This window comes from Podarcis liolepis (genome assembly GCF_965112155.1).
Source record: "Podarcis liolepis genome assembly, chromosome: 7".
Lineage (NCBI taxonomy): Eukaryota > Metazoa > Chordata > Lepidosauria > Squamata > Lacertidae > Podarcis > Podarcis liolepis.
In genome coordinates, this window is record NC_139561.1 from 17,071,029 (window position 1) to 17,097,011 (window position 25,983).

General features: G+C 48.0%; 1 long non-coding RNA gene across 2 annotated transcripts in view; it reads right to left on the reverse strand.

Moving 5' to 3' along the window:
* LOC310711197 overlaps positions 1-25,983 on the reverse strand; it is a 132,188-nt gene that overhangs the window by 41,878 nt on the left and 64,327 nt on the right. The window contains exon 3 of one of the 2 annotated variants that reach the window (XR_014528373.1): positions 25,490-25,775. The exons of the other annotated variant lie outside the window; for it this stretch is intronic. This is a non-coding gene — a long non-coding RNA (uncharacterized lncRNA). Of the gene's footprint in view, positions 1-25,489; positions 25,776-25,983 lie in introns of those variants that run through there. 2 annotated transcript variants of the gene reach the window in all.

A 25,983-nucleotide genomic window follows, 5' to 3' on the forward strand; every position in this document is an offset into this window, starting at 1 on the left:
GAGGGCACGGGAATTAGCAGGGGAGACTGCTGCTCTAAATTATGATGAGGATTTCCGTAGAAACGCTTCTCTGTTATCATCTACACGTTGGGATTTGAGGGACCAAAATTATTGGATGGAGCACGTCGGTCCCTACGTAGAGAAGAAGTCCCAGGATTCGTCCAAATTTGGAAAGGCCAACTCAAAGCAGAGGTGGCTGTGCTGGGAATTCAACAAAGGGGTTTGTACGAGGCCTATCTGTAAGTATAGCCACGAGTGTGAAAAATGTCTCGGCAACCACCCAGCCACTGCTTGCATCAAAGGAAGGCAGCCCTTTTGGGGCGGGAGAGGCTTCTCCAACTAGGGTGCTAGGGGCTCCCATGGTTCTTCCTTCGGACCACAGCGTAACCAGTAATAACTTGGAACTCGGCCTGGCCTTTTCTCCCATTAAGCTGACCCCTTTAAAAACTCTTTTAGCCCTCTACCCCAACAGGACAGCAGTACTATATCTTTGGGAAAGTTTTAGTTTAGGCTTTAGGATTCCACTCGCCTTTCCCCCCAGTTCAGGTGACCCACCAAATCAGAAATCAGTCAGAGAAATGCCTGAAGTTGCGCACAATAAAATTTTCAATGAGATAAGAGCAGGGAGGGTTGCCGGTCCCTTTCTGGTCCCTCCCATAGAGAGTTTGCACATATCCCCATTAGGCATTGTCCGGTGAGTTTCACATGATTCACAACCTGTCCTACCCAAAAGGAGGGTCTGTCAATGATGCAATACCTCAAGAACTCTGCTCTGTGAGATATGCCTCCTTTGACCAAGCAGTCAAACTTATTCGCAAATTTGGAAAAGGCGCGTTGCTGGCAAAATGCGATATCGAGTCTGCATTTCGACTCCTGCCAGTCCACCCAGAGGATTTCCAGTGGCTGGGCTTTAAATTCGAGGGGGCATACTTCGTAGACAAGGCAATGCCCATGGGCTGCTCAGTAGCCTGCGAAGCCTTTGAGGCATTCAGTACCTTCTTGGACTGGGCCCTTCGTTATAGAACAGGCTCGGAGGGTGTGCTGCACTTCTTGGACGACTTTATCCTCATGGCTGATAATAGACAAAAGTGCTCGGCCCTTCTGGAAGCCTTCACGACTTTAGCAGCTGAGCTGGGGGTGCCATTGGCCGCAGACAAAACAGAGGGCCCAGCTACAATTATGGTTTACTTGGGTATTGAATTGGATACTGTCGCCCAAACCTCAAAGCTTCCCAGAGAAAAATTAATTGCACTCAGAGACCTTATTTGGCAACTTCTTCCCCTAAGGAAAGTAACCCTCAGGCAGATTCAGTCACTGCTTGGTCATTTAAACCTTGCTTGCCGTGTGGTTCCCCCTGGCGCCCATTGTGCGGCCGCCTCGCGAGGCTATCAGCTGGTATGCGATCACCTCATCACAGGGTTCGCCTATCAAAAGAGGTAAACTCCGATCTGGAAGTCTGGTTGAAGTTTTTGGAAAGTTATAATGGAATTTCCCTGTGGCAGGATAACATGTCGCTGCAGGTTGACTTTCAGGTGCATTCAGATGCTTCAGGCTCTCTAGGGTTCGGTGTTTACTTCAGGGGACAATGGTGTGCACAGCACTGGCCCGCAGCCTGGCGGGGGGGGGGGTTCCAATAACCAGAGAGTTAACCTTCTTGGAATTCTTCCCGATCGTAGTGGCAGTGCACTTGTGGTCTAAAGAATTTAGTAACCCAAGGGTATGCTTTCACACCGATAACCAGGCAGTAGTATCAGTCCTATCCAAGCAGGCCGCCCGGTCACCAAGGGTGGGGGCCCCTCTACGCTCCTTTGTCCTCTTGTGCTTAGAGCTCAATGTCCATTTTTCTGCCAAATTTGTGCCTGGTGTTAACAATGACATCGTGGATGCCGTGTCTCGTTTTCAGATGCACCGCTTCCGCTCCTTAGCACCGGGCGCGCACCAGCTTCCACAGCCGTTCCCGGAGCACCTATTCAGCCTTGGGAACTAGAAGTGATGCAGGGAATATTAGCCTCGGTGGCGCCTTCCACTTTAAGATATTACAAGAAAGCTTCGTTGGATTTCCTAAAATTCCGCAGTAAATCCTACAACACTAGAATCAATTCCCTTCCCGTCAAGTCTGAGGTTCTTTCCTACTTAGTACATCTGAGACGCGTGGGCCGCGCCCCAAAAACCCTTAACATACAGACGGTGGCAATATCATTCTTTTGCAAGGCAGTTTATTCTTCTGACCCATGTGGCGACTTCATGGTGCAAAAGGCCTTGGAGGGCTGGCGTAGATTGCAGCCCCCCAGCTGCGATAACAGAAGGCCAATATCGTTTGACATCCTTTACCAGATCCATAAAAAAATTGAGAACTGTTTACTGGTCTAAGTACGAGGCCCGCTTATTCTCAGCAGCGTATTCCATTGCCTTTTTTGGCGCACTCCACATTGGGGAGGTAGTATATGAGGCTGGCCAACGCTGTTCTTCCCGAGGCTTACTGTTGAGCGATGTCACGCTATCGTGGCAGGATCTAGTCTTGCGGATACGCAGTTCTAAAACAGACCAGTACGGGAGGGGGGCTTTAATTCGGCTTTTGGCGACCGGTAAATCGGGTCCATGCCCGGTTAAGGAGACTAGGCGCTTCCTGTTTTTGAGAGCTAATATGGCAGGGCCACTCTTGATTCATGCAGATGGCTCACCCCTGACTCGGCACCAGTTCACTCATGTCATGTGTTTAACAATTGCAGCATGTGGCTTACCCCCCCCCCGCTGATTTCGCGGCACACTCATTTTGCATAGGGGCGGCCACCACGGCAATGCACCTGGGCCTGACTGCAGGGAGGATTAAGGATCTAGGCTGTTGGAAATCAGATGCTTAAAAGTGTTAGAAAAAAATTATGACTGCTCACCGGGGGTAACCTGACCTTGGCCTGTTGTTTCAATTCTTACAGGAACTATGAGGGTGCGCATCTGGATAATTGGGCACAGCACTGTGTATTGGGCCAAGGTCCACACTATCAATGCCAGTCTCGGGCTGCACCTCAACTTACCTGCAGACATTACTATTTCCTGGATCTCCCGGAGGGGAATGAGCTGGGCAGAAATGCTGCCCACAGTTAGGGCCAAAGCGGCAGTGGAGGGTCCCCCAAATGCTTTAATAATTCAATTAGGTGAAAATGATTTAGCTTATCGAAAGGCAGTCGATTTGATGTGGCATATTTATGGCGACTTAAAGAACTGAAGGCCTCTTACCCAGACATAATCATTCTGTGGGCATCACTGATGGAGAGGCGGGTTTGGAGAGATAGCCGGTGCCCAATAGCCATAAATAGGGCTAGGAGAGCCTTGGATCGGGCGGTGGTGTGTAGAGTGGCAGTCTTGGGTGGTCGGGTCATTGACCACCATGGCATTCGTTTCAGCAATGAGGCCCTCTACTGGTCTGATGGCGTGCATCTGTTGGATTCGGGACATGACATATGGCTGACTGATATAGCAAAGGGGATCAGGGATTGGTTGCAGGAATGAGGGTATTGGAGGCGAGCTTTGCTCGAGTGGCGGTTAGGCATTGGTAAGAAGGGGTTAAGAGGATGTGTGTGGGGGGGGGAAACGCCATTACCTCCCCCCAAAATCTAAGGGTAGTCCATTAAAGGATTCGAGGGGGGCGTTGCCCTGTCCGAAGCCTATGGAGGTGAGGGCCTAAGGCACCCCCTGAGTGGTGACCCTGGGGGAGTTCCTAGTTGACGTGCCTCAGCAGGACTCCCCCTTCTGGTGTTAACCCATGCCTGTCTTCATGCAATTGGGCTGGAGCCGGTTAGTCGTTAGGACCAATGCCTAAGCCAATACCTCTCATTCCTGCAATCAATAAAGTCGTGGCCTAATTCGCCTATTTAACCTTAATACTTGGTGTCCTGTGTCATTATTTCTCCTTGCTGGGGGACAGGAACTCACCACGCAAATAGGAAGTCTGGCGGTTGTGGATTCTGTCCAATGCCCTGCTGGGGGCTGGGGGCCATGGCACGAGCCCCGGTGACATCAGGGGAGAGCTTACAGTTGTATTTGCATCAACAGGCTCCCCCTACTGGTGGTTAACCCTTGCTAGACTCACCCCTCCTTGAGTGGGTGGAGTCAAACTTCGCTGTTTCTTCCACTGCCTAAGCCAGTACCTCTCACATGCTGTAATCAATAAAGTTGTGGCCTTTTCTAGCCCATTAACCTAAAATACTGTGTCCATGTGTCTTTCTTATTCCCAAGCGAAGGGGGCAGGTCCTCAAATCATAATTCTCTGGTGGCAGGCCAGATGTGGAATGCAGGCCAGATATCCCCACTTGCTGGTGTACAGGACTGAGCTGGGATCAAGGACACCAATTCAAGGACGTATCTGATTGGGTAAAGTTTTGGCCATTAAATATGGAGCAGGAAGAAAAACCAAGGGCATGGCGTTATGCCTCAGCCTCATCAACTCTGTTCTTTCCACATGGCCAGCACCAGATATTGCCAGCACCGTGTTCCGTTGAGAGGCACATCCACCAAGACAGAAGAAATGAGTCATATAACTTTAGAGTTGGTGAGCTGTAATATTGGGAAATAATCCATAATGAGTTGAAAAAAAAATGTTTAAAAGTACTTTCCCCAAAAAACAAGGGTCCTTCTTGTTGGGGATAATTCAGACAAGAATTCCCAGGTGTCAGCAAAAGTTATTTATGTATGCCACTACAGTGGCCCATGTTTTGTTAGCCCAAAATGGAAAATGAGCGAGGTCCCAATGAAAGATGAATGGCAACTTAAATTAAAATTTTACATTAAATTTTCTGTTTTACAATTTAGAATATTCATTTAAACCACCTTGAAATATCAAGGACTTCCCTTCTTCTCTTTCCATGGTTAATTTTGCATAACACAAATCCCTGCATATTTTACATCAACCAAACCATTCAGTATTCCATTGCATCCATCAAAACTTATTTACACTGTTGAATTTATCTTAATGCTGCCAACGTTTTCAAGTGTACACAATCTCCCCCCATATATTCAGTAAACATTCTCCAATCTTCTCTAAACATATTGCTTGGCAGGGGGTTGGACTCGATGGCCCTTGTGGTCTTCCAACTCTATGATTCTATATGTTCTTCTGGTTCTCTTATTGTATGTGTTAGGTCTGCAAACTGCAGATATTCCATCCGTTTATATTTCCATTCTTCTTTAATTTGGACCTTGCTCGTTTTCCATTTTGGGCTAACAACACATGGGCCGCTGTAGTGGCATACAGTATATAAATATCCTTTTTTGACACCTGGAAATTTCCGTCTGAATTATCCCCAACAAAAAGAACCCTTGTTTTTTTGGAAAGTACTTTTAAACATTTTTTTCAACTCATTATGGATTATTTCCCAATATTACAGCTCACCAACTCTAAAGTTAGATGACTCATTTCTTCTGTCTTGGAGGATGTGCCTCTCAATGGAACACGGTGCTGGTAATATCTGGTGTTGGCCATGTGGAAAGAACAGAGTTGATGAGGCTGAGGCATAACCCTTGGTTTTTCTTCCTGCTCCATATTTAATGGCCAAAACCTTTCCCGATCAGATACGCCCTTGAATGGGTGTCCTTGATCCCAGCTCAGTCCTGTACACCAACAAGTGGGGATATCTGGCCTGCACTCCACATCTGGCCTGCCACCATTTCCAGGGGCAGAGAATTGCATGCATCTGTGGATTAGATACAGAGAGCAAGGACATTTTTATTGGTGACACTGCATGTTGACTGGAAGATGTGCACAATGCCCAGAGAATGTGCAAAAATTTCCTCAAGTATTTCTGCAGGCTCAGTTAGATATTATCTATTATGGCTTGGTCTCAGATCAGGCTCCTGGCAGTTTCTGCTGCCGCCCATGTGGAACTAACACAGATGATGGAAAATGGTATGCTCATTAATTTTCTTTCTGCTTCATAGACACTAAACCTGAATGACCAAAATTCTTCCTGATTAGATATCCCCCTCACATTGGTGGACTTTGATCTAGGTCATTATGAGCTCTTTGTGGGTTATGAGCTCTTTGCGTGGACAGGCAGAGTCCCCAGATCCTGCACGGTCCCCCCGTCACGTGGAATAACGACTCAAGACAACGTGCTATGGGATTAAACTGGCCACAACTTTATTAAATTTCAAATGTGGGTAGACCTTTGCTCAGGCATTGGGTGTTCTCCCTCCCCGGTCCCCGGCCGTGGACCTAGGGAGCATCAGGGTTATCCAGTGTGTGGGGGGGGGATGGGCCAGCTCTGGGGAACATATGTTCAAGCAGAGATGGCCGCCCCCGTAACGCCGCCACCGCAGGAGAGAGCAATGACGACCTTTCGGTGTACGGCCAAAGCCTCCCTTCATAAAACCCCTTTAACGGGGAACCCTGGTATCGCCGCCGCAAGAGGAAGATGGACAAAAGGATTCCGCCCAAGGCCTGATACCGCCAAAGTTGTGACGTTTTGCTACGGGAAAGGCGAAACCTGCCAATGCAGGGAAATTCCTTTCCGGCCCTTGAACAGCGACCTTAACGTAGCAGCGCCCGCATACCTGTGAAGAAAAGATAACCTGCAAAACCTGTGAGGAAAAGTTAACCTGCAAAATAAGACATTAACTAAGGGTGGGTAGGGTGGGAGAAGCTCTGGAGCCAAGTGAGGATTCCTAGGTAAGATCCTCCCTCTATTGTGTGGGCAGGTAATCCCTCCCCTACCTGGCCTGGTCTCCTTGGCAACGCTTCCCCCAGGTGGGATTGGACAGCTGACTGAGGTAGGCGGAGACCTCCAGGTATCCCACCTGAGGGAAGGCAAAGCCAAGCCTATGCTGTAGGAGCCGCTCCAGATCTAGGGGCTGCACGCGTCCACGCAAAGGGCGCCCCCCGTTTAAGCGGGGAGCGGTCATTGTAATGTGTGTGGGCATTATTGTCTTGGAAGATGTTTAGTATGGCCAGTTCTGGGGTGACTTTTAATACTTGCTTGGTTATTTTGAGGAGGCTCGAAGCCATCATCTAAGACAGGGCATTCTTTAAGGTGGTTCTTCCCTGCATAACCATTCAGGAACACCTTCCTGTGTACAGCCATCATGGAAAATATCAGCTGTCCTGCTTTCAAGCCTGGTGCTCTTCTGGTCTGTGATGAGAGCCACAAATGAAGCAGCAGCTCAGCCCAGGGGAATTTGAGTAGAAGGAGCAGCTGTTCTTCCAGGCACCAGAAATTTGGGGGAAAGAGCTGGAGGGCTGCACCCAATGTTCATGCTCCTCAGAGTAGATCCATTATAATGAATGCACGTCATGTGGAACCATTGATTATGCTGGTTGGAGCTCTTGGGAGGTGGAATCAAGCACAATCTGGAGGACCAATGGTTCCCATACTCTGGTGTAAAAGCTGCTGGGGTGGACATGATCGCTATCATGAGAATTGGGGTTGCTTGTGTGTAAACCTCCAGCTGTTCCAACTGCTTAGGGGTGGTTGCGTCTTTCCCTGGCTGAGCAGTCCTTTTGCGCGGCTGCCTCAGTCGCTGGTAGAATCCGTCAGTGGGTGTCTCCTAAATTTCCTCCAGCATAAGAATTCCTTAACGGACAACCTCCTCCTCGCCTCTCTGCGCGGAAGCCTTCTGCGCAGAGTGGGTGTGCCAAGCGGTGGTCCTCCTCTCTCCTCACTGACTTCACTGGAAGAGTCTCGGAGCCTCCCCTCCGAAGTGCTCTCTGCCTCTCCCTTCTTCCTGGTGTCACCTGGAGTTCTTTCCCCAGAGGACGTTCTCTCTCTTCCCTTACTAGTTCCCTCTCCGGCAGAATCTGGGAGCCTAGCCTCTCCACTCTGCTTCGATGTCCGTTCCCTGACAATCGCCTATGGGTGTGGACCCAATAATTAGGTGGAGGAAGGTGATCTCAGGGTGTCTCCCTCCTGAGTCAAAATGTGAGGTCAGTTGTTTTGTTTCCTTGTACAATGCTTAGAGATTATCAAAATGATGCAGTCTACAAACTATTCAAAACAACAACAACAAATTCCTCTTCAGTGTGACTAGCATCCTGCAAAGCCTCATGCCACTTTGTTTCTGAGCTTCACTGTGCTGCATAACACTATGCTCAGTGCTATTTTTCTAGAAAAAGAAGTGCCAGAACTCACAATGAAGTCACATTCTCTTAGAATGGCAATGGCACCAACCTGAGAGGTTTGGGAACCTTTCGGTTCCAGCTGAAAAAAAGCCCCATCTATGTTTGCCAAACTAAAATCTCTCTGTTCATCTAGATCCCTGGACTTTGCAAGAAGACAATGTGGTGCATTGGTTAGCGTGTTGGACTAGGTTCCTGGAAGACCAAGCTTCAAACCATGAAGCTCATTGGGTGACCCTGAGCCACTCATTGCCTCTCAGGCTTACCTACCTCACAGGGTTGTTGTGGGGATTAAATGAGGAGTGGCAGAAACATGTACACCATCTTCAGCTCCTTGGAGAAAAAGGTGGGATAGAAATGCAATAAAGAAAGAAAATAAAACAATCAGTAGCCATGGATGGCCTTTTGGTGGTATCCACTGTGAGTCCTTCTCAGAATAGAACCACCAAAATGAATGAACATGAGCAATTGGGTCCATCACCTTCAGTGGATACACTTTGAGAAGAACATAATTAGGCAGAAACCCTATTATCAATGAATTAGACTAATCCACTTTTCATGCCGTCCAAGCTGGTGACTATCAGTACCTTTTGTGGGACTGAGGGCCATAGTTGACCTATACAGTTTATTTCCTTTGTCCTGAATCTTCTGGCATTCAGCTTCATTGGACAGCCCTGACTCCGTTCTAGCATTATGAGGGAAGACTGTCCAGAAAAATGGAAAGCTGAATGTCTGTATGTTATGATGAGGACAGACCAGTTTAAGCTGATGTCTCAATGTTCTGAACATAGAAGTAAATAATCTGTGGACACAAGAAGAGCCTGGTTGCTGGATCAGGCCAAAGTTCCTAAATTATTAGCATAGGGACACAATAATGGCCATGCTACATCTGAGCTTCAGCAATCAGCTCAGACCTCTTTACATGCTGAGTTTCTGAGGGAGACTGAGGGAAGAACCATAGGCCTGATTCCCTAGCTCCTCCCAAGGTGAGCTAAGCCTGGCAGGACAGCTTACTCAATGGTCTTAACCCCTTTATGCCTTAAGTAGACTTAAGCATATTGGTTACATGAGGCTGGTTAGCCCACAGAACTTCGCAGCCAAGAGGGAGCGTAAGGAAGGGGACTATCTTTCAGATATTTGGAGCCTGACTCCTTTAGGGCTTTGAACACAAATAGAAGTACATCGAATTGAGCCTGGAATCAAACGGGCAGCTGATGCATCTGGTTTATATGTGATGAAAATGGAACTCCTGCTAGTAATCTGGCTGATATATTATGAATCAACGGAAGTTTCTGAGTTGTCTTCAAGGGTAGCCCCATGTAGAGCACTTTGCAGAGGTTCAGCCTGGAAGTTACCAGAACATGGAGCACAGAGGTCAAGTCATCTGTGTCCAAAAGGGGCCATAGCTGGTGAACCAGCTGGAGCTGGAAAAAAGCACTCCTTGCCAAGGCCACCTGAGCCTCCAATGACAATCACAGCTCAGTGGGGCAGCCCTAGTGAATAAACCTCTTCTGTTTGAAACTCAACTGACGTGACATTAATCTAAGGTAAAAACAGACACAGAGAAATGTTGGATGACCTTTATTTTTTTGAGTGGGCCATTGCAATTGATGCCTCAGTGCTGGGTTCCTTCTGCATGGAGAGAAATTAGTGGTGATGGGCTGATGTCTGAAGACCTTGTGCTGAACCTCTGAGCATCTTTGGGAGGAGGGAGCGGTCGGAGGTTAGATCAAAATGAACTGGAGCATCGCAGGGTCTGGTTGCAGAAGTGGAGGTGCCTTGAGGAGGGCCAGCAGCAGGCAGGAAGGACATGTTGCTATGACATAGCCACTGGGTGGTCTGGTGCAGGCTGATATTCCTTAGGCTTGCCAGCATTTGTGATAGCATTTAATATCCCTTTCAAAAGTAGGCCTGCCTCAACTCCATTCCCGTTTACCTTTGGGGTACCTCTCCTGATTGTAGGAACCACATTATACAATGCCCCCTGTTGGTAGCAAAGAGAAAATAGTTGATATCACGACCCAGCATCTGCAGACACCCTTCCTCGTGTTACAAGTGTGGAGTGGAACCTTTGTCCCTCTGGTCAAGAGTGGAAGAGACTATCCTCTTCCACTGCAAACTGTACTCAGTGTTAGAGCATCTACCTTGCAGGCCAAAAGGCCCAAATTCAATCTACAATGGCATTCCCAGGTGTACTTGCCGGGTCTCCTGTCCTAAACCTTGGAGATCTTTTGTTCCTCAGAGTGGACAATACTGAGCTATATGGACTGTCTCAGTATAAGACAGCTTCCTCTGTTTCTCTTTAAACCACCCCTTTATGAGAACCACAAAGACTAGGATTGTACTTGAGTTTGAGGGAAGGAATGTAGGCCTAGGTCCCTCGTACCTACGGGACCGCCTCTCCTGGTATGCCCCACGGAGGACCTTACGTTCCACAAATAACAACATTTTGGAGGTCCCGAGCCTCAAGGAGATTAGACTGACCTTGACAAGGACCAGGGCCTTTTCGGCCAGGGCGGCCTGGTGGAACACTGTGACACAAAACAGCAGGGCCTTGCAGGATTTGACTTCTCTCTGCAGGGCCTGCAAGACGGAGCTGTTCTGCCAGGCCTTTGGTCAGGGTTCAGTCTGACTCCTCCTCCCCTTTCATAAGAACTTGCATGAAAGTGGCCTCCCAATTTTTCTCACAGACCCATATAAGTTCAACAGAAACAGTTGGGCCTGGTGAGCATTTAAGGTCCCCAACCCTAATCTGTGGGTTGCCATCTGATTGGATTTTATTTTGATCCTGATCTGGTTTTAGGATGTATTTCAATTGTTTGCCTGATGTTATGTTAATGTGTTATACGTTTGATGTTAGCCACTCTGAGTCTGGATTTGGCCAGGGAGGGCGGGGTATAAATAATAATAATAATAATAATAATAATAATAATAATAATAATAATATCTCAGTGTTAGAACATCTGCTTTGCATACAGAAGCTCCAAGGTACCGAAGACTGTGGTGTCTAAACCACTGTGCCTATTGGGCTTGCCAATCAGAAGGTTGGCATTTCAAATTCCTGTGACGGGATGAACTCCCGATGCTCTGTCCTGGCTCCTCCCAACCTAGCAGTTCGAAAGCACACCAGTGCAAGTAGATAAATAGGTACCACTGCAGAGGGAAGGTAAATGGCATTTCTGTGTGCTCTGGTTTCCATCACAGTGTTCCGTTGCACCAGAAGCAGTTTAGTCATGCTGGCCACATGACCCAGAAAGCTCTCTGTGGACAAATGCCAGTTCCCTTGGGCTGAAAAACGAGATGAGCCCCACAACCCCATAGTTGCCTTTGACTGGGCCTAACCATCCAGGGGTCCTTTACCTTTACCTTTTACCTAATCCCTGGCATCTGCAGGTGGGGATAGAAAAGAGCCCTGACTGAACCCCTGGAGAGCTACAACCAGTCAATTCATAGATAACATTGAAGAACCAATTGTTCGACTTGGCAGAGGGCAGCTTTCTATGAGTTGTTGAAATTTAGTTGTTATTACCATTACCATAATTATTATTAATTATATTTATATCCTGCCCTTCCTCTGGGGCACCAAACAAAACAAGAGATAAATGAATTAACTCATCTAACAACATCTGAAAACAATTTCAGTTCACATGCCACTGGTAGCAAGTGCTAGTCCTACTCAGAGAAGACCCTACCAAGAGGAGATTCCTTGCAGTTAATGGACCTAAGATAGCCATGCCTCTTAACTTCAATGAGTCTACTCTGAGGAAGACAAGCATTGGATACCACCCTGTGTCTTAGGAGATCTGAGAGGAGTCCCACTAGACAGCAAGCAAAGGCCCATCTGGTGCAGTATCCTGTTCCCAGTGTGGCCATCCAGAAGTCCACAAGAAGCCCACAAGCAGGACCTGAGCACATTGGAGGCCCCTTGGATGGCCATGTTCAGTTTGAAACAGCAAATGACAACTCCTTGGCAACAGGATGGAGACCCCTTGTTAATATCAGTTCCTGGGAATCCCAAGTGTCAGGGAGAGTGGCTGTTACCTTCAGGGCCTGCTTGTGGGCTTCTCCTTCAGTTGACTACTGTGAGAAGAGGATGCTGGACTAGATGGACCCCTGGCCTGATCCAGCTTCAGGGCTCTCCTTATATTCTTCTACTTACCGTCTTGCCTTGGGCTGAATCCTCAGCCTGGACCTCATCCAGAGCTATAATGGACCAGATCAGCAGCACAGCAACAAAGAGGGTGATGGAGAACTTCATGATGGCTTCACGCTGGTCAATGGAGTGGAAGAGCTTCTCCTTTGGTCTGTTCTGTCCCAGGTGACGGCACCAGCTCTTTATATACCCTTTCCTTCATGAGCAAGGAAGAATCTGGGTTTGTGCCCAGCCACTCAGCTGGTTTGTTTGTTTTTAATCAGGAGTGGCTTGGGTTGTGATGTATTGTTGGCTTGGGAGCAGGAACAAAGTTATTTGGAACACCATTTACCACTGTTCTTGGCAGACATCTCTTTTCCACGTGGCCAGTTTCAGAGTTTGCTGGGGCCCTAATGGGTTATGAGGCTGTCATGGCTCAGATATTCCCTGGCCAATTAGGGGAAGAAAAACTGTACTGAACAGGGGGTTCCCTTCTATTTCCCCATCCCACAACATTTCCACTGCCACTACGGTGATAATAACCTAAGAAATGCTCTGCTGGATCAGGCCAGTGGCCCATGCAGCTCAGCATCCCATCTTCACAGGGGCCAAGCCAGACCTGAGCACAAGAGCATTCTCTCTTCCTGGAAACCCAACAATTTATGTTTGGATGGGGGATCAATTTTGTTGATGTAGATCAGCAAGTTAAGTAGAGGAGAATCTTTGGAGTTGGTTTTCAGGATGGTTCAGAAAAGGGCAGCCAAAATGTGGAAGGGAATAAAGTGACTCCCCTACAAGCAAAGGTTGCCTCATTTGAGACTTTTGGGTCCATAGAAAAAGTGAGTAAGCGGTGATGTCAGGGACTGGCAGTGAAGGAGGAATGGTGGAGACCACCTCCCCCTCCTCCTGAACTTTCCAGAGAAGAGGAAGTCAGTGGTCTGTGGGAGGGCATAGCTCAGAGGCAGAGGAGGAGAGAAGCTGGGAAATAATGGGAGAGGAGCAGGAAGAAGAAGCACCAGGGGAGAGACAGCTGACAGACTCAGTATCTTTAGTAAGCATGCCAGACACCACCACCCCCAGAACCTGGAGGTCATTGAAAGTAGGAGAGCAGAGAGCTCAGAGGTAGAAGGCACAGATCAGCCACCGTAGGAATGACGTATAAGGGGAGAGATGGAGGGGTGGGGCTTAACTTGGAGAAATGCCATTATCTAAGAAAGATGGCATTGCTATCTCTCTCTCTGTGAATACAGTGGTAGCTCGGGTTACATACGCTTCAGGTTACATACGCTTCAGGTTACACACTCCACTAACCCAGAACTAGTGCTTCAGGTTAAGAACTTTGCTTCAGGATGAGAACAGAAATCGTGCTCCGGCGGTGTGGCAGCAGCAGGAGGCCCCATTAGCTAAAGTGGTGCTTCAGGTTAAGAACAGTTTCAGGTTAAGAACGGACCTCCGGAATGAATTAAGTACTTAACCTGAGGTACCACTGTATTGTATAAAAGACTTGGTAAGAACTCTCCTTGTTTCTCTCATACTTGGCTGCCTACTGTGGGAGGGATTGGATTCCCTGAAGCCTGACTGGTGACAATGATAGAAGCTTATAAAATTCCACATGGCATGGAGAAAATGAACAGAGGAAAGCTTTTCTCCCTCTCTGATAATACTAGAACTCATGGGCCTCCACTGAAGCTTAATTTTAATTAAGGTATGCAAGGGCTCTAGGGAGCTTCTCATTTGGGCTGAATAATTCATTAGAGGAATTTTAAATAAAGTGCACAAGGGTTCTGGGGAGCTTTTCATTTTGTGGGATTAATTGGCCAATCTTAATTAAAGTGCAAAAGGGGCTCCAGGGAGCTTTTCATCGTTGGTTCTCAGTTCATTTGGTTTATTGCAATTCAAAGTGCTTCTCGGCCCCAGGGTGCTTCTCCTCTTTGGCTAAGGTCATATAGATTTTGCTAAATATTTCATTTGTCTCATCTTAATTCCTAATTGTTTTGGCCTTTATCAACACACCTCTGCACCACTGGATCTCTGGGTTCTTATTCATTTTCCTCTGTAAGTTTTGCTCATAGCTGTCTACTTCTCGGAGGTACTCTTGTACTCATATTTATAGACCCAGGTCGGTGCTAAAGACTAGGCTTTTGCATCTAGATACCTTGGTTTGAGGTTTGGGTAGGCATCTTTGTTTTCCTTTAAAACTTGCTAGTGCAGACACTGCTGAACTATTTCGGTAATACTTCCAACTTATGTATTCAGGACGGGACCCGCCCTACTACTAGGCAATCCAAACCAGCCAGTGTAGACTTTACTGAACTATCTTATAAGGGTATTTGTCTCTAATTATGTCTGCTCAAGAGAACCAACAGACCCCCGCCGGATCTGGGTTGGCGCAGGGAAATCAGGAAGGGACCCAGGCCTTGGTAATGCCTTGTAACCTGCAGGCATTTGCCCAGTTCTTTTGAGGCGTTTTAAAGACAATGCAAGTCTGCAGGCCAGTTGGCCTTGCCTCCTGTGCCGCCCTCGCAAGAATGCATCCCCGATACCCCCCCTTTGTGATTTGGATCGCCTCAGCACTTCAGCTGCCAGCGCGGCCACACTGAGGTTGAGCAATGATTCAGCAAACTGTCCCAACACGCGGTCGCAATCGTCCAGTGCAGGCAAGTCAAAAGGGGGTCAGAATGGTGGTAAGGCTGGCAAGGCAAACGCTAGAGGCCCTAATACTACTAACCCCCACAAGGATGTAGGCATCCCTAGTCTTTTGCAGGATGCACCACCGCAAGCTGCTGCAGCAGAAGGCGCGTCAGGTTCCTCTTCTGACGAGGAGGCGCAGGAGAACCAGGGCGACCAGGTGACCAGCGTTCCAACACCGGTCCCAGGCGAGGGCCAAGCTGAAAGGGGAAGGAAAAAAGAAAGCATACCTCTAAGAAGAGCAAGAGAAGCAGACAGTTGGAGTCTGAGGAGGGATCAGGTACCTCATCATCAGATACTGATAGCAACACACCTATGGAGGAGTACTGGGGTTGGGGGGAAGACAGCTCAGGGCTCCCCTTATAGGTGTAAGAAAGAAGGGCTAATTCATACCACGAGTCCTTCAATGGTTCCCTGGAATGGAAGGATGGTGCTTTAGTCCAGGATGTAAAAACATCCACAAATTTATCAACTGATTTTATCCTGGGGAATCATTTGTCTCAAAGAAAGAGGACCAAAATACTTAACGGTGATTTCATTGACATATTTACTTTGTTACCCCCAGCTAAGATGACCGGGAAGGGGGAAAAGAAGTGTAGCTACGGCAAGTGGCATTATAGAACACCACGAGCCGAGCATAACTTTGAAAATTGGCTGGACGGGTTCCAGGTGTTCATGGGTGTGGTCAGCGCAGCTTATCCTAAACGTGTGATGCATCTAATAGCTTACTTAGCACATGTCAGGAGGGCACGGGAATTAGCAGGGGAGACTGCTGCTCTAAATTATGATGAGGATTTCCGTAGAAACGCTTCTCTGTTATCATCTACACGTTGGGATTTGAGGGACCAAAATTATTGGATGGAGCACGTCGGTCCCTACGTAGAGAAGAAGTCCCAGGATTCGTCCAAATTTGGAAAGGCCAACTCAAAGCAGAGGTGGCTGTGCTGGGAATTCAACAAAGGGGTTTGTACGAGGCCTATCTGTAAGTATAGCCACGAGTGTGAAAAATGTCTCGGCAACCACCCAGCCACTGCTTGCATCAAAGGAAGGCAGCCCTTTTGGGGCGGGAGAGGCTTCTCCAACTAGGGTGCTAGGGGCTCCCATGGTGCTTCCTTCGGACTACAGCGTAACCAGTAATAACTTGGAACTCGGCCTGGCCTTTTCTCCCATTAAGCTGACCCCTTTAAAAACTCTTTTAGCCCTCTACCCCAACAGGACAGCAGCACTATATCTTTGGGAAAGTTTTAGTTTAGGCTTTAGGATTCCACTCGCCTTTCCCCCCAGTTCAGGTGACCCACCAAATCAGAAATCAGTCAAAGAAATGCCCGAAGTTGCGCACAATAAAATTTTCAATGAGATAAGAGCAGGGAGGGTTGCCGGTCCCTTTCTGGTCCCTCCCATAGAGAGTTTGCACATATCCCCATTAGGCATTGTCCCCCAAAAGGGCCCGGTGAGTTTCACATGATTCACAACCTGTCCTACCCAAAAGGAGGGTCTGTCAATGATGCAATACCTCAAGAACTCTGCTCTGTGAGATATGCCTCCTTTGACCAAGCAGTCAAACTTATTCGCAAATTTGGAAAAGGCGCGTTGCTGGCAAAATGCGATATCGAGTCTGCGTTTCGACTCCTGCCAGTCCACCCAGAGGATTTCCGGTGGCTGGGCTTTAAATTCGAGGGGGCATACTTCGTAGACAAGGCAATGCCCATGGGCTGCTCAGTAGCCTGCGAAGCCTTTGAGGCATTCAGTACCTTCTTGGACTGGGCACTTCGTTATAGAACAGGCTCGGAGGGTGTGCTGCACTTCTTGGACGACTTTATCCTCATGGCTGATAATAGACCAAAGTGCTCGGCCCTTCTGGAAGCCTTCACGACTTTAGCAGCTGAGCTGGGGGTGCCATTGGCCGCAGACAAAACAGAGGGCCCAGCTACAATTATGGTTTACTTGGGTATTGAATTGGATACTGTCGCCCAAACTCAAAGCTTCCCAGAGAAAAATTAATTGCACTCAGAGACCTTATTTGGCAACTTCTTCCCCTAAGGAAAGTAACCCTCAGGCAGATTCAGTCACTGCTTGGTCATTTAAACCTTGCTTGCCGTGTGGTTCCCCCTGGCGCCCATTGTGCGGCCGCCTCGCGAGGCTATCAGCTGGTATGCGATCACCTCATCACACGGTTCGCCTATCAAAAGAGGTAAACTCTGATCTGGAAGTCTGGTTGAAGTTTTTGGAAAGTTATAATGGAATTTCCCTGTGGCAGGATAACATGTCGCTGCAGGTTGACTTTCAGGTGCATTCAGATGCTTCAGGCTCTCTAGGGTTCGGTGTTTACTTCAGGGGACAATGGTGTGCACAGCACTAGCCCGCAGCCTGGCGGGGGGGGGGGGTTCCAATAACCAGAGATTTAACCTTCTTGGAATTCTTCCCGATCGTAGTGGCAGTGCACTTGTGGTCTAAAGAATTTAGTAACCATAGGGTATGCTTTCACACCGATAACCAGGCAGTAGTATCAGTCCTATCCAAGCAGGCCGCCCGGTCACCAAGGGTGGGGGCCCTTCTACGCTCCTTTGTCCTCTTGTGCTTAGAGCTCAATGTCCATTTTTCTGCCAAATTTGTGCCTGGTGTTAACAATGACATCGTGGATGCCATATCTCGTTTTCAGATGGACCGCTTCTGCTCCTTAGCACCGGGCGCGCACCAGCTTCCACAGCCGTTCCCGGAGCACCTATTCAGCCTTGGGAACTAGAAGTGATGCAGGGAATATTAGCCTCGGTGGCGCCTTCCACTTTAAGATCTTACAAGAAAGCTTCGTTGGATTTCCTAAAATTCCGCAATAAATCCTACAACACTAGAATCAATTCCCTTCCCGTCAAGTCTGAGGTTCTTTCCTACTTAGTACATCTGAGACGCGTGGGCCGCGCCCCAAAAACCCTTAACATACAGACGGTGGCAATATCATTCTTTTGCAAGGCAGTTTATTCTTCTGACCCATGTGGCGACTTCATGGTGCAAAAGGCCTTGGAGGGCTGGCGTAGATTGCAGCCCCCCAGCTGCGATAACAGAAGGCCAATATCGTTTGACATCCTTTACCAGATCCATAAAAAATTGAGAACTGTTTACTGGTCTAAGTACGAGGCCCGCTTATTCTCAGCAGCGTATTCCATTGCCTTTTTTGGCGCACTCCACATTGGGGAGGTAGTATATGAGACTGGCCAACGCTGTTCTTCCCGAGGCTTACTGTTGAGCGATGTCACGCTTTCGTGGCAGGATCTAGTCTTGCGGATACGCAGTTCTAAAACAGACCAGTACGGGAGGGGGGCTTTAATTCGGCTTTTGGCGATCAGTAAATCGGGTCCATGCCCGGTTAAGGAGACTAGGCGCTTCCTGTTTTTGAGAGCTAATATGGCAGGGCCACTCTTGATTCATGCGGATGGCTCACCCCTGACTCGGCACCAGTTCACTCATGTCATGTGTTTAACAATTGCAGCATGCGGCTTACCCCCCGCTGATTTCGCGGCACACTCATTTTGCATAGGGGCGGCCACCACGGCAATGCACCTGGGCCTGACTGCAGGGAGGATTAAGGATCTAGGCTGTTGGAAATCAGATGCTTAAAAGTGTTATGTGAGAAAAAAATTATGACTGCTCACCGGGGGTAACCTGACCTTGGCCTGTTGTTTCAATTCTTACGGGAACTATGAGGGTGCGCATCTGGATAATTGGGCACAGCACTGTGTATTGGGCCAAGGTCCACACTATCAATGCCAGTCTCGGGCTGCACCTCAACTTACCTGCAGACATTACTATTTCCTGGATCTCCCGGAGGGGAATGAGCTGGGCAGAAATGCTGCCCACAGTTAGGGCCAAAGCGGCAGTGGAGGGTCCCCCAAATGCTTTAATAATTCAATTAGGTGAAAATGATTTAGCTTATCGAAAGGCAGTCGATTTGATGTGGCATATTTATGGCGACTTAAAGAACTGAAGGCCTCTTACCCAGACATAATCATTCTGTGGGCATCACTGATGGAGAGGCGGGTTTGGAGAGATAGCCGGTGCCCAATAGCCATAAATAGGGCTAGGAGAGCCTTGGATCGGGCGGTGGTGTGTAGAGTGGCAGTCTTGGGTGGTCGGGTCATTGACCACCATGGCATTCGTTTCAGCAATGAGGCCCTCTACTGGTCTGATGGCGTGCATCTGTTGGATGCGGGACATGACATATGGCTGACTGATATAGCAAAGGGGATCAGGGATTGGTTGCAGGCATGAGGGTATTGGAGGCGAGCTTTGCTCGAGTGGCGGTTAGGCATTGGTAAGAAGGGGTTAAGAGGATGTGGGGGGGGAAACGCCATCACCTCCCCCCAAAATCTAAGGGTAGTCCATTAAAGGATTCGAGGGGGGCGTTGCCCTGTCCGAAGCCTATGGAGGTGAGGGCCTAAGGCACCCCCTGAGTGGTGACCCTGGGGGAGTTCCTAGTTGACGTGCCTCAGCAGGACTCACCCTTCTGGTGTTAACCCCTTCTGGTGTTAACTTCATGCAATTGGGCTGGAGCCGGTTAGTCGTTAGGACCAATGCCTAAGCCAATACCTCTCATTCCTGCAATCCATAAAGTTGTGGCCTAATTCGCACATTTAACCTTAATACTTGGTGTCCTGTGTCATTATTTCTCCTTGCTGCGGGACAGGAACTCACCACGCAAATAGGAAGTCCGGCGGTTGTGGATCCTGTCCAATGCCCTGCTGGGGGCTGGGGGCCATGGCACAACCCCCGGTGACATCAGGGGAGAGCTTACAGTTGTATTTGCATCAACAGGCTCCCCCTACTGGTGGTTAACCCTTGCTAGACTCACCCCTCCTTGAGGGGTTTCGCTGTTTCTTCCACTGCCTAAGCCAGTACCTCTCACATGCTGTAATCAATAAAGTTGTGGCCTTTTCTAGCCCATTAACCTAAAATACTGTGTCCATGTGTCTTTCTTATTCCCAAGCGAAGGGGGCAGGTCCTCAAATCATAATTCTCTGCCCCTGGAAATGGTGGCAGGCCAGATGTGGAATGCAGGCCAGATATCCCCACTTGCTGGTGTACAGTACTGAGCTGGGATCAAGGACACCAGTTCAAGGACGTATCTGATTGGGTAAAGTTTTGGCCATTAAATATGGAGCAGGAAGAAAAACCAAGGGCATGGCGTTATGCCTCAGCCTCATCAACTCTGTTCTTTCCACATGGCCAGCACCAGATATTGCCAGCACCGTGTTCCGTTGAGAGGCACATCCACCAAGACAGAAGAAATGAGTCATATAACTTTAGAGTTGGTGAGCTGTAATATTGGGAAATAATCCATAATGAGTTGAAAAAAAAATGTTTAAAAGTACTTTCCCCAAAAAACAAGGGTCCTTCTTGTTGGGGATAATTCAGACAAGAATTCCCAGGTGTCAGCAAAAGTTATTTATGTATGCCACTACAGTGGCCCATGTTTTGTTAGCCCAAAATGGAAAATGAGCGAGGTCCCAATGAAAGATGAATGGCAACTTAAATTAAAATTTTACATTAAATTTTCTGTTTTACAATTTAGAATATTCATTTAAACCACCTTGAAATATCAAGGACTTCCCTTCTTCTCTTTCCATGGTTAATTTTGCATAACACAAATCCCTGCATATTTTACATCAACCAAACCATTCAGTATTCCATTGCATCCATCAAAACTTATTTACACTGTTGAATTTATCTTAATGCTGCCAACGTTTTCAAGTGTACACAATCTCCCCCCATATATTCAGTAAACATTCTCCAATCTTCTCTAAACATATTGCTTGGCAGGGGGTTGGACTCGATGGCCCTTGTGGTCTTCCAACTCTATGATTCTATGATTCTATATGTTCTTCTGGTTCTCTTATTGTATGTGTTAGGTCTGCAAACTGCAGATATTCCATCCGTTTATATTTCCATTCTTCTTTAATTTGGACCTTGCTCGTTTTCCATTTTGGGCTAACAACACATGGGCCGCTGTAGTGGCATACAGTATATAAATATCCTTTTTTGACACCTGGAAATTTCCGTCTGAATTATCCCCAACAAAAAGAACCCTTGTTTTTTTGGAAAGTACTTTTAAACATTTTTTTCAACTCATTATGGATTATTTCCCAATATTACAGCTCACCAACTCTAAAGTTAGATGACTCATTTCTTCTGTCTTGGAGGATGTGCCTCTCAATGGAACACGGTGCTGGTAATATCTGGTGTTGGCCATGTGGAAAGAACAGAGTTGATGAGGCTGAGGCATAACCCTTGGTTTTTCTTCCTGCTCCATATTTAATGGCCAAAACCTTTCCCGATCAGATACGCCCTTGAATGGGTGTCCTTGATCCCAGCTCAGTCCTGTACACCAACAAGTGGGGATATCTGGCCTGCACTCCACATCTGGCCTGCCACCATTTCCAGGGGCAGAGAATTGCATGCATCTGTGGATTAGATACAGAGAGCAAGGACATTTTTATTGGTGACACTGCATGTTGACTGGAAGATGTGCACAATGCCCAGAGAATGTGCAAAAATTTCCTCAAGTATTTCTGCAGGCTCAGTTAGATATTATCTATTATGGCTTGGTCTCAGATCAGGCTCCTGGCAGTTTCTGCTGCCGCCCATGTGGAACTAACACAGATGATGGAAAATGGTATGCTCATTAATTTTCTTTCTGCTTCATAGACACTAAACCTGAATGACCAAAATTCTTCCTGATTAGATATCCCCCTCACATTGGTGGACTTTGATCTAGGTCATTATGAGCTCTTTGTGGGTTATGAGCTCTTTGCGTGGACAGGCAGAGTCCCCAGATCCTGCACGGTCCCCCCGTCACGTGGAATAACGACTCAAGACAACGTGCTATGGGATTAAACTGGCCACAACTTTATTAAATTTCAAATGTGGGTAGACCTTTGCTCAGGCATTGGGTGTTCTCCCTCCCCGGTCCCCGGCCGTGGACCTAGGGAGCATCAGGGTTATCCAGTGTGTGTGGGGGGGGATGGGCCAGCTCTGGGGAACATATGTTCAAGCAGAGATGGCCGCCCCCGTAACGCCGCCACCGCAGGAGAGAGCAATGACGACCTTTCGGTGTACGGCCAAAGCCTCCCTTCATAAAACCCCTTTAACGGGGAACTCTGGTATCGCCGCCGCAAGAGGAAGATGGACAAAAGGATTCCGCCCAAGGCCTGATACCGCCAAAGTTGTGACGTTTTGCTACGGGAAAGGCGAAACCTGCCAATGCAGGGAAATTCCTTTCCGGCCCTTGAACAGCGACCTTAACGTAGCAGCGCCCGCATACCTGTGAAGAAAAGATAACCTGCAAAACCTGTGAGGAAAAGTTAACCTGCAAAATAAGACATTAACTAAGGGTGGGTAGGGTGGGAGAAGCTCTGGAGCCAAGTGAGGATTCCTAGGTAAGATCCTCCCTCTATTGTGTGGGCAGGTAATCCCTCCCCTACCTGGCCTGGTCTCCTTGGCAACGCTTCCCCCAGGTGGGATTGGACAGCTGACTGAGGTAGGCGGAGACCTCCAGGTATCCCACCTGAGGGAAGGCAAAGCCAAGCCTATGCTGTAGGAGCCGCTCCAGATCTAGGGGCTGCACGCGTCCACGCAAAGGGCGCCCCCCGTTTAAGCGGGGAGCGGTCATTGTAATGTGTGTGGGCATTATTGTCTTGGAAGATGTTTAGTATGGCCAGTTCTGGGGTGACTTTTAATACTTGCTTGGTTATTTTGAGGAGGCTCGAAGCCATCATCTAAGACAGGGCATTCTTTAAGGTGGTTCTTCCCTGCATAACCATTCAGGAACACCTTCCTGTGTACAGCCATCATGGAAAATATCAGCTGTCCTGCTTTCAAGCCTGGTGCTCTTCTGGTCTGTGATGAGAGCCACAAATGAAGCAGCAGCTCAGCCCAGGGGAATTTGAGTAGAAGGAGCAGCTGTTCTTCCAGGCACCAGAAATTTGGGGGAAAGAGCTGGAGGGCTGCACCCAATGTTCATGCTCCTCAGAGTAGATCCATTATAATGAATGCACGTCATGTGGAACCATTGATTATGCTGGTTGGAGCTCTTGGGAGGTGGAATCAAGCACAATCTGGAGGACCAATGGTTCCCATACTCTGGTGTAAAAGCTGCTGGGGTGGACATGATCGCTATCATGAGAATTGGGGTTGCTTTTGTGTAAACCTCCAGCTATTCCAACTGCTTAGGGGTGGTTGCGTCTTTCCCTGGCTGAGCAGTCCTTTTGCGCGGCTGCCTCAGTCGCTGGTAGAATCCGTCAGTGGGTGTCTCCTAAATTTCCTCCAGCATAAGAATTCCTTAACGGACAACCTCCTCCTCGCCTCTCTGCGCGGAAGCCTTCTGCGCAGAGTGGGCGTGCCAAGCGGTGGTCCTCCACTCTCCTCACTGACTTCACTGGAAGAGTCTCGGAGCCTCCCCTCTGAAGTGCTCTCTGCCTCTCCCTTCTTCCTGGTGTCACCTGGACTTCTTTCCCCAGAGGACGTTCTCTCTCTTCCCTTACTAGTTCCCTCTCCGGCAGAATCTGGGAGCCTAGCCTCTCCACTCTGCTCCGATGTCCGTTCCCTGACAATCGCCTATGGGTGTGGACCCAATAATTAGGTGGATGAAGGTGATCTCAGGGTATCCCCCTCCTGAGTCAAAATGTGAGGTCAGTTGTTTTGTTTCCTTGTACAATGCTTAGAGATTATCAAAATGATGCAGTCTACAAACTATTCAAAACAACAACAAATTCCTCTTCAGTGTGACTAGGATCCTGCAAAGCCTCATGCCACTTTGTTTCTGAGCTTCGCTGTGCTGCATAACACTATGCTCAGTGCTATTTTTCTAGAAAAAGAAGTGCCAGAACTCACAATGAAGTCACATTCTCTTAGAATGGCAATGGCACCAACCTGAGAGGTTTGGGAACCTTTCGGTTTCAGCTGAAAAAAAGCCCCATCTATGTTTGCCAAACTAAAATCTCTCTGTTCATCTAGATCCCTGGACTTTGCAAGAAGACAATGCGGTGCATTGGTTAGCGTGTTGGACTAGGTTCCTGGAAGACCAAGCTTCAAACCATGAAGCTCATTGGGTGACCCTGAGCCAGTCATTGCCTCTCAGGCTTACCTACCTCACAGGGTTGTTGTGGGGATTAAATGAGGAGTGGCAGAACCATGTACACCATCTTCAGCTCCTTGGAGAAAAAGGTGGGATAGAAATGCAATAAAGAAAGAAAATAAAACAATCAGTAGCCATGGATGGCCTTTTGGTGGTATCCACTGTGAGTCCTTCTCAGAATAGAACCACTAAAATGAATGAACATGAGCAATTGGGTCCATCACCTTCAATGGATACACTTTGAGTAGAACATAATTAGGCAGAAACCCTATTATCAATGAATTAGACTAATCCACTTTTCATGCCGTCCAAGCTGGTGACTATCAGTACCGTTTGTGGGACTGAGGGCCATAGTTGACCTATACAGTTTATTTCCTTTGTCCTGAATCTTCTGGCATTCAGCTTCATTGGACAGCCCTGACTCCGTTCTAGCATTATGAGAGAAGACTGTCCATAAAAATGGAAAGCTGAATGTCTGTATGTTATGATGAGGACAGACCGGTTTAAGCTGATGTCTCAATGTTCTGAACATAGAAGTAAATAATCTGTGGACACAAGAAGAGCCTGGTTGCTGGATCAGGCCAAAGTTCCTAAATTATTAGCATAGGGACACAATAATGGCCATGCTACATCTGAGCTTCAGCAATCAGCTCAGACCTCTTTACATGCTGAGTTTCTGAGGGAGACTGAGGGAAGAACCATAGGCCTGATTCCCTAGCTCCTCCCAAGGTGAGCTAAGCCTGGCAGGACAGCTTACTCAATGGTCTTAACCCCTTTATGCCTTAAGTAGACTTAAGCATATTGGTTACATGAGGCTGGTTAGCCCACAGAACTTCGCAGCCAAGAGGGAGCGTAAGGAAGGGGACTATCTTTCAGATATTTGGAGCCTGACTCCTTTAGGGCTTTGAACACAAATAGAAGTACATCGAATTGAGCCTGGAATCAAACGGGCAGCTGATGCATCTGGTTTATATGTGATGAAAATGGAACTCCTGCTAGAAATCTGGCTGATATATTATGAATCAACGGAAGTTTCTGAGTTGTCTTCAAGGGTAGCCCCATGTAGAGCACTTTGCAGAGGTTCAGCCTGGAAGTTACCAGAACATGGAGCACAGAGGTCAAGTCATCTGTGTCCAAAAGGGGCCATAGCTGGTGAACCAGCTGGAGCTGGAAAAAAGCACTCCTTGCCAAGGCCACCTGAGCCTCCAATGACAATCACAGCTCAGTGGGGCAGCCCTAGTGAATAAACCTCTTCTGTTTGAAACTCAACTGACGTGACATTAATCTAAGGTAAAAACAGACACAGAGAAATGTTGGATGACCTTTATTTTTTTGAGTGGGCCATTGCAATTGATGCCTCAGTGCTGGGTTCCTTCTGCATGGAGAGAAATTAGTGGTGATGGGCTGATGTCTGAAGACCTTGTGCTGAACCTCTGAGCATCTTTGGGAGGAGGGAGCGGTCGGAGGTTAGATCAAAATGAACTGGAGCATCGCAGGGTCTGGTTGCAGAAGTGGAGGTGCCTTGAGGAGGGCCAGCAGCAGGCAGGAAGGACATGTTGCTATGACATAGCCACTGGGTGGTCTGGTGCAGGCTGATATTCCTTAGGCTTGCCAGCATTTGTGATAGCATTTAATATCCCTTTCAAAAGTAGGCCTGCCTCAACTCCATTCCCGTTTACCTTTGGGGTACCTCTCCTGATTGTAGGAACCACATTATTCAATGCCCCCTGTTGGTAGCAAAGAGAAAATAGTTGATATCACGACCCAGCATCTGCAGACACCCTTCCTCGTGTTACAAGTGTGGAGTGGAACCTTTGTCCCTCTGGTCAAGAGTGGAAGAGACTATCCTCTTCCACTGCAAACTGTACTCAGTGTTAGAGCATCTACCTTGCAGGCCAAAAGGCCCAAATTCAATCTACAATGGCATTCCCAGGT